Source organism: Leucopleurus acutus (assembly GCF_964270905.1).
Source record: "Leucopleurus acutus genome assembly, chromosome: 3".
NCBI classification, from domain to species: domain Eukaryota; kingdom Metazoa; phylum Chordata; class Mammalia; order Artiodactyla; family Delphinidae; genus Leucopleurus; species Leucopleurus acutus.
Genome location: NC_139145.1, coordinates 98,492,291 through 98,502,537, shown reverse-complemented (window position 1 = coordinate 98,502,537; position 10,247 = coordinate 98,492,291).

Below are 10,247 nucleotides of genomic sequence, written 5' to 3'. Positions count from 1 at the left end.
GACGTTTTGGGTTTTTATTCCTCATTTGCTATGGGATTTAGATTTTTAGTCATGATGGATTTTGAATTTTGTCAAGATCTAGGTGCTAAGGTGCTCATTGTTACTGGAGTCTCCTTGCTTCTAGACCTTTTTAGTGAAGAGAGCTAGGAAATGTAGGTATGGATGGATATACTCACACATATACATGAATCTATTATCTATCTCTATATCCATCTCTGTGTGTGTGTATATACCTTTGAGTTCATAACTGGTACCTCCAATTCCAATTCATCTCCACAGGGTTCATTCTAGCCTTCCTCCTTGCCTTATTTGTAATATTTTCTCCAACAAGAAAAACCTGGATCCCATTATCCAAAATATATTTACTTAGTTTTTCAATCCTAGAATACACATCAAGTAGTTTTAGATTTTCCAACCCATAACCCTGTAAAAACCAAATTTACTAACTAGAGTACTATATTTGTATATAGTTTCTTTTGTCCTTAGCCTTGGAGTTACTGTGAAAATATTGTTTTACTTGGGTTCCTTTTCTTTTTCCCCTACCCCCTTCAGTGTGATTTTTTTGTTGTTGATTTGTTTTATAGTTAGGCACATTTGTTATTCTTTGTATTCTGTTTGGAGTTGCTTTCACAAACTCACGTCAATGAATTTAAATTTTTGACATAAAATAAGATTAAATTAATGGTTGTGAAACATTACCATGGTTCTAGAAGCCAGAACTGTATGAAAGGGTACACTCGGAGCAGTGTCACTTTGATCATTCCTCTTTTCTGTTTCAATTCTCCCATTCTTTCCATCCCATTCTCACCCACCCTTTGTAGATAACCTATCTCATTATTTTCTCTTTTATCCTTTCTGTAGTTTTTTGCACAGATGAACAGATAAATACATTTTATCTCATATCCCATTTCCCTTACAAGATAGCTTACCACAGATACTCTTATATTTTGTTTTTTTATATCTAACAATATATCCTGGAACTCACACCATATCAATTCATAAATCTCTTCCTCATCCTTCTAATTACTGCTGCATAGTACTCCATAATTTATTCAGGTACTCTATAAGAGATTTATGATGTCTCCAATATGTTTCAGTGCAAACAGTGCAACAATGAATAACCTTGTATGCATGTATTTTTGTATTGTTGAAGAGGTAAATTCCTAAAAGTGGAATCACTTGGTCAAGAGGTAAACGCATACATAGATTTGTTAGAAATTGCCAAATTCTAGAATGGTTGTACCAGTTAATGTTTGCATCAGCAGTGTATAAGACTGTTTCCCTACAGCCTTGCCAAAAGAGTGCATTGTCATACATTTTAATAGTTGTTGATCTTATAAGCAAAAAATATTATCTTAGTGTTTTAATTTTTATTTATCTAATTATTAGTAGTTTTGAACATGTTTTCATATGCTGAAGGGGTATTTTATATTATTTTTTTTTCCGTCAACTGTCTTTCATGTCTTTTTCCCATTTTCCTATTTGCTTTCCATCTTTGTCCCACAAATTTTAAGAATTCTTTTTACATTAGGGGTGTAGTCCTTGGTCTATGATATATGTTGAAAATATTTTCTCTTAATGTTGAAAATATTTTCTCCTATGACTTTGATTATGGGTTTGTTTGTTTTCTTGACACATACAAATATTGTTGTTATCAAATTTATTAGTCATTTCTTTTATTCCCTCTAGATTTTTAACATAGTTAGAAAAACTTCTTCTACAGTGAGATTAAAGAGAAATTCACCCATGTTTTTCTTCTAGTATTTGTATGGTTTTATTTTTGCATTTATGTATAATACTGTTTTTAGTATTTGTCCCTAATTTTCTTGGAGTTCATTCTTGTGTGTAGATCTAGTTTTATATTTTTCCAAATGACTACTCAGTTTCCTTAGCACCGTTTATTTATAAGCCCATCTTTCTATAATGCAGTGTCGTACCTTGGACTGGATCCTGGAACAGAAAAGAGCATTAACATCTGAGGCTCCATGTTCTCTTGAGCAAATTGTGGATGATATCACTTTTCAAAATACTGGTGTGCAACTTAAATGATGTAACCTATACACTACACTGGGCACTTAATAAATGCTAATTTCCTTCCAATTAAAGAGTTACTATCTGTTGGCTAAGTGTATCTAGATGAAACACTGTCTAGAGCAGTGGTCCTCAAATACTAGTGTTCATGAAAATCTCCTGGCATGCTGGCTAAAAGGCAGATTACTTGGCCCTATCCTTTGGATATTCTAACTTAGTGCGTCTGGTGTGGTTCAGGAATCTGCATTCTACCCAAGCCCATATGTTATTTTGAAGACAAACCCCAAGAAGCATTAGCCTAAGGGGTGTGCCTATTTCATCCAATCCCATGGTGATGAGTACAAACATGAAAAATTTATAACCCAGCTAGGGTCATAAATCACTATATTCATAAAACTATTTTACATCACTTACAGACCAATATTTGATAAAAATACTGAAGACTTAAAAACTAAAAGTGCAATTAGAGTTGATTTTAGTTAGTTTGAAGTAGATAATTTTTGAGACGGATTATGAAGAAAATTAGGAAGGAGGATGAAAAGAGAGCTGTTGTTTGTGTGTTTAGTAAATTTTGGGTATGTTAGTATGTTGCCCACACCAAAACATCCTCCCCTAGAATATGTCACATGGAGCAGAAGGATAGAAAAAGCATCTTTTTATTGGCATTCCAAAGCTAATTAGACAAAATAAAAGATAAAGGGGATCTCTTCTAGAACAGATTCTTTTTGAGTTCCAATTAAGCTAAAAATAACATGTGCTTGACTTACACACAAACTTAAATTTTATGCCAGAAAATGTCTCCCCAACTATTGACTTCAATAAATAGACTGATGCTAAAAGCACATGTACTGTTTAGAAGCCATTACAAAAGAATTCTGTCTCTATGTCTCTTACTCCACTACTGATACAGGCAGCAGGCGACAGGGAGACCATAGCTATGATTCATTCACAAGTATTGTGTCTAAAAGTAATTTTTGTGACAGCTCAACCACCGAGTGATTTCAAATTTCTAAATAGGTGGTAAAGTACATCAGCGTGATTAAATGCACTCCCCCAAGAACAAGTGTTTGTTCTCAATATCATCATGTAGCCTGTACAGCTCTAATTTGAGAGTCTAGATGTTCAAAAACACCTGTCACAATACGTTGAACATGATTATGTTTTGTGTGGTGAGATGGTGTATGACAGTCAGGCTCTTGACTAAAAAGTAAAATACGAAGTGGCCTCCTTCCTCCAAAAAGGATTCAACTGCCAAGGTGATTTTTTTTTTCTTTTATCTAGGAAGTTTTAAAGATTAGAAACCAACTTTGCCTTTAGAAAATTTGGTCACTTTATTCCAGTTGGGTCATTTCTCAGCTAGGTGACTTTTAAGGAGTCAAATACAAATTGAGATAAGACCACCCCTTGTCTCATTCTAATGGAGAAAACAGAATGCATTGGAAATAACCGTCAAGATACTGTACAAATAATACGCACTTATGTGTATACATGTATCCATATGATTTACATCAGACACTGTTTTCTAGTTTGGTGATGATATGCAGTCTTTTGAAAACTACCTCTGTAAAGGAGCATCCCTCACAAAATAAGAGAGGAGGAAGGAGCAAATAGATATACGTATTTTGTGTTTGTATAACGTTTCCAAGAACTTTAAAATTATTCTAAAGATGGTGTGAATTAAAATATAAAACATGAGTATCAATTTTTTATAAATCTGTGTTATCTCCGCCTCGTTCTATTATGTTGCATTCAAGTCTGTATTGTGATATCTCAGACTTCTTCAGTGTGGCCTTCTTTGGCAGGACCCAAGGTTCCCCTGCCACGCCTACCCCCCACCCATTTCCCACTTCTCAAAAGGAAAAAGAACTAGGTGAAGAAAAGGAAGTATCACTATATAAGCAAATACATACAGGGAGAGAAAAACAGACAGAGACAGAAGGCATTCTGATTTTAGAAATGACAGAAGGGATGACTCACGCTGAAACCACGTAACATAGATGCATAACATCTAGTCATTACAGAAATCATGGGTCGTAGGCCACAAATACTGTTGATGCGCATATGTATCACCATGCACTGTAGCATTAACCAAGCTACCACAGTAAATAAACAGATAATAATGGAGCTAAAGTAATGATAAATCAGAATGGAAAGGCAAAAAGAACAGCATCTAAAATGACATCTATTTTAAGACAACAGTGGTGCTGCAGCAATACCAGGATTCTGACATTCAAATTAGGTGTATGCATGTAATATTCAAACTCTACCACATTTGATAGCACAGTGTGGTCTTCATAGTATAATACTGGATTTAAGTCCTCAGTATGCTTAGTTAATGTGCTAATTTTGCAAATGTCAAATTTAAGTAACTCTAATAGCTCATCCATTAATTTAGCCGTAAACAGCCTTAAGTCCTATGTGAAAATAAGAGTCTACGGTTTTGTGTATTCCTTACACGTAAGAACTGAGAAAGGATGTACCTTTCGAGAGACTGAAATATATTATTAATCCACTTATGGCCTTGGAGCTTACTTTAAGAGTCACTGGTTACATGGCCAAAGGGAAAGTGCATATATTTTTTAAAAGCAGCCATAAATTAGTGTATGCAGATGTCACAAATTGTTTGGCCAGAGTTTCACACTGTTAAGAGCTTAATGAGATTCAGTGCTCAGTTGTCACTGGTTGGGCTGACCTCAGAGCCTCTTCGCACAAAAAATACATTACAAAGTTGAAAAGGGCTTTGAGGTCGTGGAGAGAGGACATTCCTTCCAATAAGTCTGCAGCCGGATTAGACAGACTTGGAGGTCTTTGTAATCGTGTTAGGACCTGAAGGTTACAGTAGCCGTAAGTGACTTGACTGATATCGCAAGTCAGGTGGAAGACAGGTCAAATTTGCACAGTTCCATAATTTCAGAATGTTGAATCAGTAACTCCCAGAGTCATATTCCTAAGATATCAGCTGACAGAGAATAGAATATTTGCCAGAATATTTACCAGAAAATTCAAGCCATACCTCACCTTGAACTGTTACCAGGCCCTTTCCAGATTCTTGGACAACAATACCATAGAAATGAATATCGCTTCCACAAGACTCTTAGGCAAGTAAAGCTTTTTATTAAAAGAGCTTGTGCTCAAGGAAGAAGGTGGGGGAAAAAAATGACAGCTCCCCGAGTAGAAGGGACAGGTTGCTTTTATAAAAAAAAAGGGAGGGTTTATCTCATGATCACTGATAATTTCCAGAAATCATCACACTTCTTTGACCAGCAGCAGGCGGCTCCATGGTGGTTGTCAGGAATGGGGAGTGCTTCTGTGAGGGGGAAGAGATGCGTGATAATTTTATGCAAGAGAGCACAGGAACAGATAAGGTGAAAATTTATAGTTGAGCTTCTTGTCTTGTGGCAACTAGGTATACTCATCAGTATAACTGAGATAAAGTTCATCTTTTATCCCTGCAAGCTTAGTTTTTTTTCCTCTGGGAGTCAGGCCCCCAGGGTCTTTGTTCTTTAGCTTGCAAGGCCTGTATTGCCCAAGGCCGGTCCCCAGTCCTTTTCCAAAATGGCTGTACTCTTGTCTGCCTGTGTCAGAACCAAAGTGTCCGCCTGAGACTACCATAATATCCTCAGATTTTCTCAGCCTCCAGCCAAAATTATGTTCCATTTTCTCTTTTCACAATCAAATTACAATGAAAAACATAATTTTGCTTCAAATGACTGAAAAAAGACCTCAGGTATGGTCAAAGGAGGTGGTATAACATGAATTGAGGTGTCTGGCATGTTGATATAAAAATGCCTGCTCTACACAGACAGACTGGAGAATTTAGGATTTACAGACACTGGCATTCTGTTAATCTGGAAAATGGATTTGCTTGCACAGCATCTGTTTCCAATGGATTCCTGACTCTCACCAAATTTTAGAGCCAGCTTCTTTGAGACCAAGATAAAACCTTAAGTTATCCTTTCAAATTGAATGTGGGGTGTGTGTGTGTGTGTGTGTGTGTGTGTGTGTGTGTGTGTGTGTGTGAACTTTTCATTTGCATATTGGACTGGTTAAGTCTTTAAATTTAGCTTGCATTTTTTTCATTATTTCTCAGAAGTTCAGCTAAAGACACATTTAACCTCCTACCAGCCTTATTCTGGACAACTATCCACAGCTATTATTTTAAAGTTATCTACAACACCTTCCAACCTCTAGCTTTTACTCTATAATGGAAAATGAAATCTTTTGCTTCACTGAGGTACACTCTGAATTTCTTGAGATTCTGATTTAGGCAAGAGAATGTCCTTAACTCTTCCCCTGGGTTTTAGCGGTCTGTTTCATCTAGCACCAAGCACTCAGCCCCTCTCTTCAAACTGAGGTCCGCCACTCCTGTGCTCTTTAAACATCAGAATAAGAAAGAGCTGCCAGCAGACCCGAGTGGAGTAAATTTTTATATGAAAACAAAGAAAAGGTACATACAACTGTGGAACTGCCTGAAAATCCAAGGCTGAGGGTTTGGAAGGATAGCAAATTGAAGGTATTCTTCAGTTCTTCCCTCCCATGTTTATGTAAGACATCTTTGCTTCATCAGAACACTCTTTCCGGTATCAGCTCTATGGAGACGAGGATTGTCTCTCACATGTTTATGGAAGACATCTTTGCTTCATCAGAGCACTCTTTCCAGTATCAGCTCTATGGAGACGAGGATTGTCTCTCCCATGTTTATGGAAGACATCTTGGCTTCATCAGAGCACTCTTTCCAGTATCAGCTCTATGGAGACGAGGATTGTCTCTCCCATGTTTATGGAAGACATCTTGGCTTCATCAGAACACTCTTTCCAGTATCAGCTCTATGGAGACGAGGATTGTCTCTCCCATGTTTATGGAAGACATCTTGGCTTCATCAGAACACTCTTTCCAGTATCAGCTCTATGGAGACAAGGATTGATAGCTTGCTTAATTTTGCTCTTTTGTGTGTTTTGGATTCCCAGGACCTAGAACAGTACTTCACGTATTCACATAGTAGGCATTCTATAAATAATTGTTGGATAAATGGAATAAATGACTCAAATGCAGCTTCAGAATCCTGTGCAACACAGTACCCTAGGCAATCAAAATAAAATCTGTTTGCCATCCTTGGATTCCAGGTTCTTAGATGCTGACTTCATTGTGAGGATGCCAAGACACAGAACACAGAATTAACAAATTGTTAGCTCACAAAGCAGACCAAGTATCTCTTCTGGCTCTGATCCACCCCACATTATAGCTCTAGGGCTGACCCGCTCTAAGAGAAATCCTAGGGTTGGTGACTCTAACATAACCTGGCATGGTGCCAATCTTAATACTGCAGGCATGGGCACAACGTTAGATTTCTAGGACTGCTGTAACAATTTACTGACTACATATGGCTTAAAACAATAGAAATTTATACTGTCTCATTTCTGGAAGCTAGAAATCTAAAAGTATCTGCAGTACCACACTCACTCTGACAGCGCTAGGAGTGAGGCTTCCTTGCCTCTTCCAGCATCTGGAGGCCCTGGGTGTTCCTTGGCTTGTGGCAGCATAACTCCAATCTCTGCTTGCAGCATCGCATGGCCTTCTTCCCTGGATGTGTCTTTGTATCCAAGTCTCCCTCTCTTTTCTCTAATACAGACACCAGTCATTGGATATAGGGCTCTAATCCAATAAGATGCTTCTTAACGTGATTACATCTACAAAGACTCTATTTCCAAATAAGATCCCAATTCACAGACACCAGGGATTAGAATTAGAACACAACTTTTAGGGGAACACAATTCAAGCCACTCTAATCACTGTCCTCATGGAGCTTACCAATGAGAGTGAAGATACAGACAAGTAAATAGGAAATTCATAGGGGCAGTAAAGGATGCTGTGAGAACAACTAAAAAGAGCACCTAACCAGCATGCCTAAGGGACTCAGAATTGCACTCAGAAGGCTGACAACAGTGACCTAACTAAATAGAGATTTATTTGTATTACTTAACAAGAAATTGCAGGTAAGCAGTTCATTTCTGGTGCAACTGTACCAGGAAGTCATTGAGAACCCAGGCTCCTTCTGGTTTCCTTCTCCTCCAGTGTGGCTCTTATTCTTATGGCCACAAATCGTCTGTTTCAATGCTGGACATCAGGTCTGCATTACAGGTAAAAAGGGAAGGAGCAGGGAAAGAGGCATCTGTGGACTGAGTCTGACCCTTTACATCCTGGGGGCCCCACTTGGCGGACTTCTACTTGCAACTCATTGGCCAGGACTGAGTCACAGAGCCATTCATAGTTTCAGAGAGACTAAGGAGGTGAGTAGCACTAACTGGGCCCACACCAGTCTGTGCAAAATTGGGGTTCTGTTAATGATGTAGAGGGAGGAGGGGAACTAGCAGATTCTGCCGTAGAAACTGTCCCAATGATAGTGGTGCCAAAACTGAGACTCAAAGAACGAGTAGGTGCAGAGGGCAGAGAGGGGTTTTCCAGACGGAAGGCAGAGAGTTTCTACAGTTCTGGAGGAAAGAAAGAGCCAGCAAGAAAAGATGAAAGACTTTAAATGTGTCTAAATTGCAGCGTATGAGGTGGGAAGTCACACTACAAGATAAATCTAGGGAGGAAAGTAGTGGTCGAATCATAAAATGTCCCGTAAGCCATATGTATCATTTAGGGCTTTTGGATGCAATTAGAGACCAACTGCGGCTGTTTCAAGCAGAAAATGAAAGTATTAAGATGTTCTTAGGGGGCTCACAGAATTTTCCAGACCTAAAGAACCACGTAGGGCTGCACTGTCAGGAAGAAGGTCCAAATTAGGATGCAGAACTGATAAGCGAGGCTACTACTGCTGAGCACTGACCCCACCAGACATGAGATGCCACCCCCAAAAGCCCTTCTTCTGGGGGCCCAGGAAGGCTCCCCTCCCGAATCTCCTTGCTAAGTACAACTTGTGTCAACTCCCAACTCAAAGTCTGTGCAAGAGATCTTGATGGCTGGGGTCCCTGTCATGGGCCTAAATTCCAGCTTTCAAGGAAGTCTGCATATTTGGCATTGTTTTCCCTCCTGACATGAGAAGTGGCTCTTCCTCTCACCAAGAAATTCCCCCAAACATTGGAAGAAGCTTCAGATGCTGGCAACCAGGATGGCCAAGGGACTCAGTGAGATAACAGAAAGGATGTACAAGGGGTACCTGAGAGAAGGGAAGAAGACCGTGGTCAGGAAGTGGGGTAGGGGGGAGATTGAATTTAAGAAGATGAACCACCCTGGGGTCTGGTTAGGATCTCGGTCTCAGAGAATGCCTTTTCCTAAGGAGATGGTGTGGACACTGAGACCAGAAACTAGGTCTTCTGGATTTTGCCAGACTGCCTTGTGGAATGAGACAACTGTGATATTTAGCCTTTCTGTGCCTGTTTTAAAAACAATAACAATAAGAAAAACTGTGCTGTTGGACAACAAGAAGAGAAGAGGGAGCAAGGCCTCACCTGTCCTCTGCCCTTTGGCTGGTGCTCTGGGCCAAAGGCAGCAGATGTCTACTCCCCATGGCAGCGGAGATGGTCAGTAGCCCACTTCTACCCGTGCCCCCAGAGGAAGCCCTAAATACAGCATTCATTCCCAGAGAACAAGACCCCAACCAGACCCCAGGGTAGTTCCTCCTCTTAAATTCAAATGCACCCCACCCCCTTCCTGACCACAGTCATCTTTCTTTCTCTCAGGTACTCCCTGTACAGCCTTTCTGTTACCTCCCAGAGTCCCTTGGCCATTCTGGTTGCCCAGAATCTGACGGTTCTTCCTGGCCAGTGGTGAGTCTGTCAGAGTGAACCCCCATCCCAACCTGTGGGGAAATGAAGCGCCAGGGTGAGTAAGTAGCTGAGGACAGGACCTGGGATCACGCCTCCCCAGCTTTACCTCTCATAATAGCATCTTCATCTTAAATGAATTCATAAGGATTTATTACCGTGGTACTTTCCTCCCTCTGCCCCTGAGGAAATGAAGTCTCTAAATCCCACTAAGATTAAGCACCAGCTCTAGTTGCAGGAAGACATAAATAATGAAAGTCTCTGGACATTCTCCTTTCCATCTCACACCAAATCACGAGAAATGAACCTGGATATTGACTTCAGCAGCTTTTAGGCCCAGCTGCTTTTCCTGTTAAATAATGAGCAAATGCTGCAAAGCAGGTCAAGGGGGCTGAGTGCCCCGGGGTTGGCGGGCGGGGAAGGAACTGCAGTAGTGGTCAGGCTGTGCCC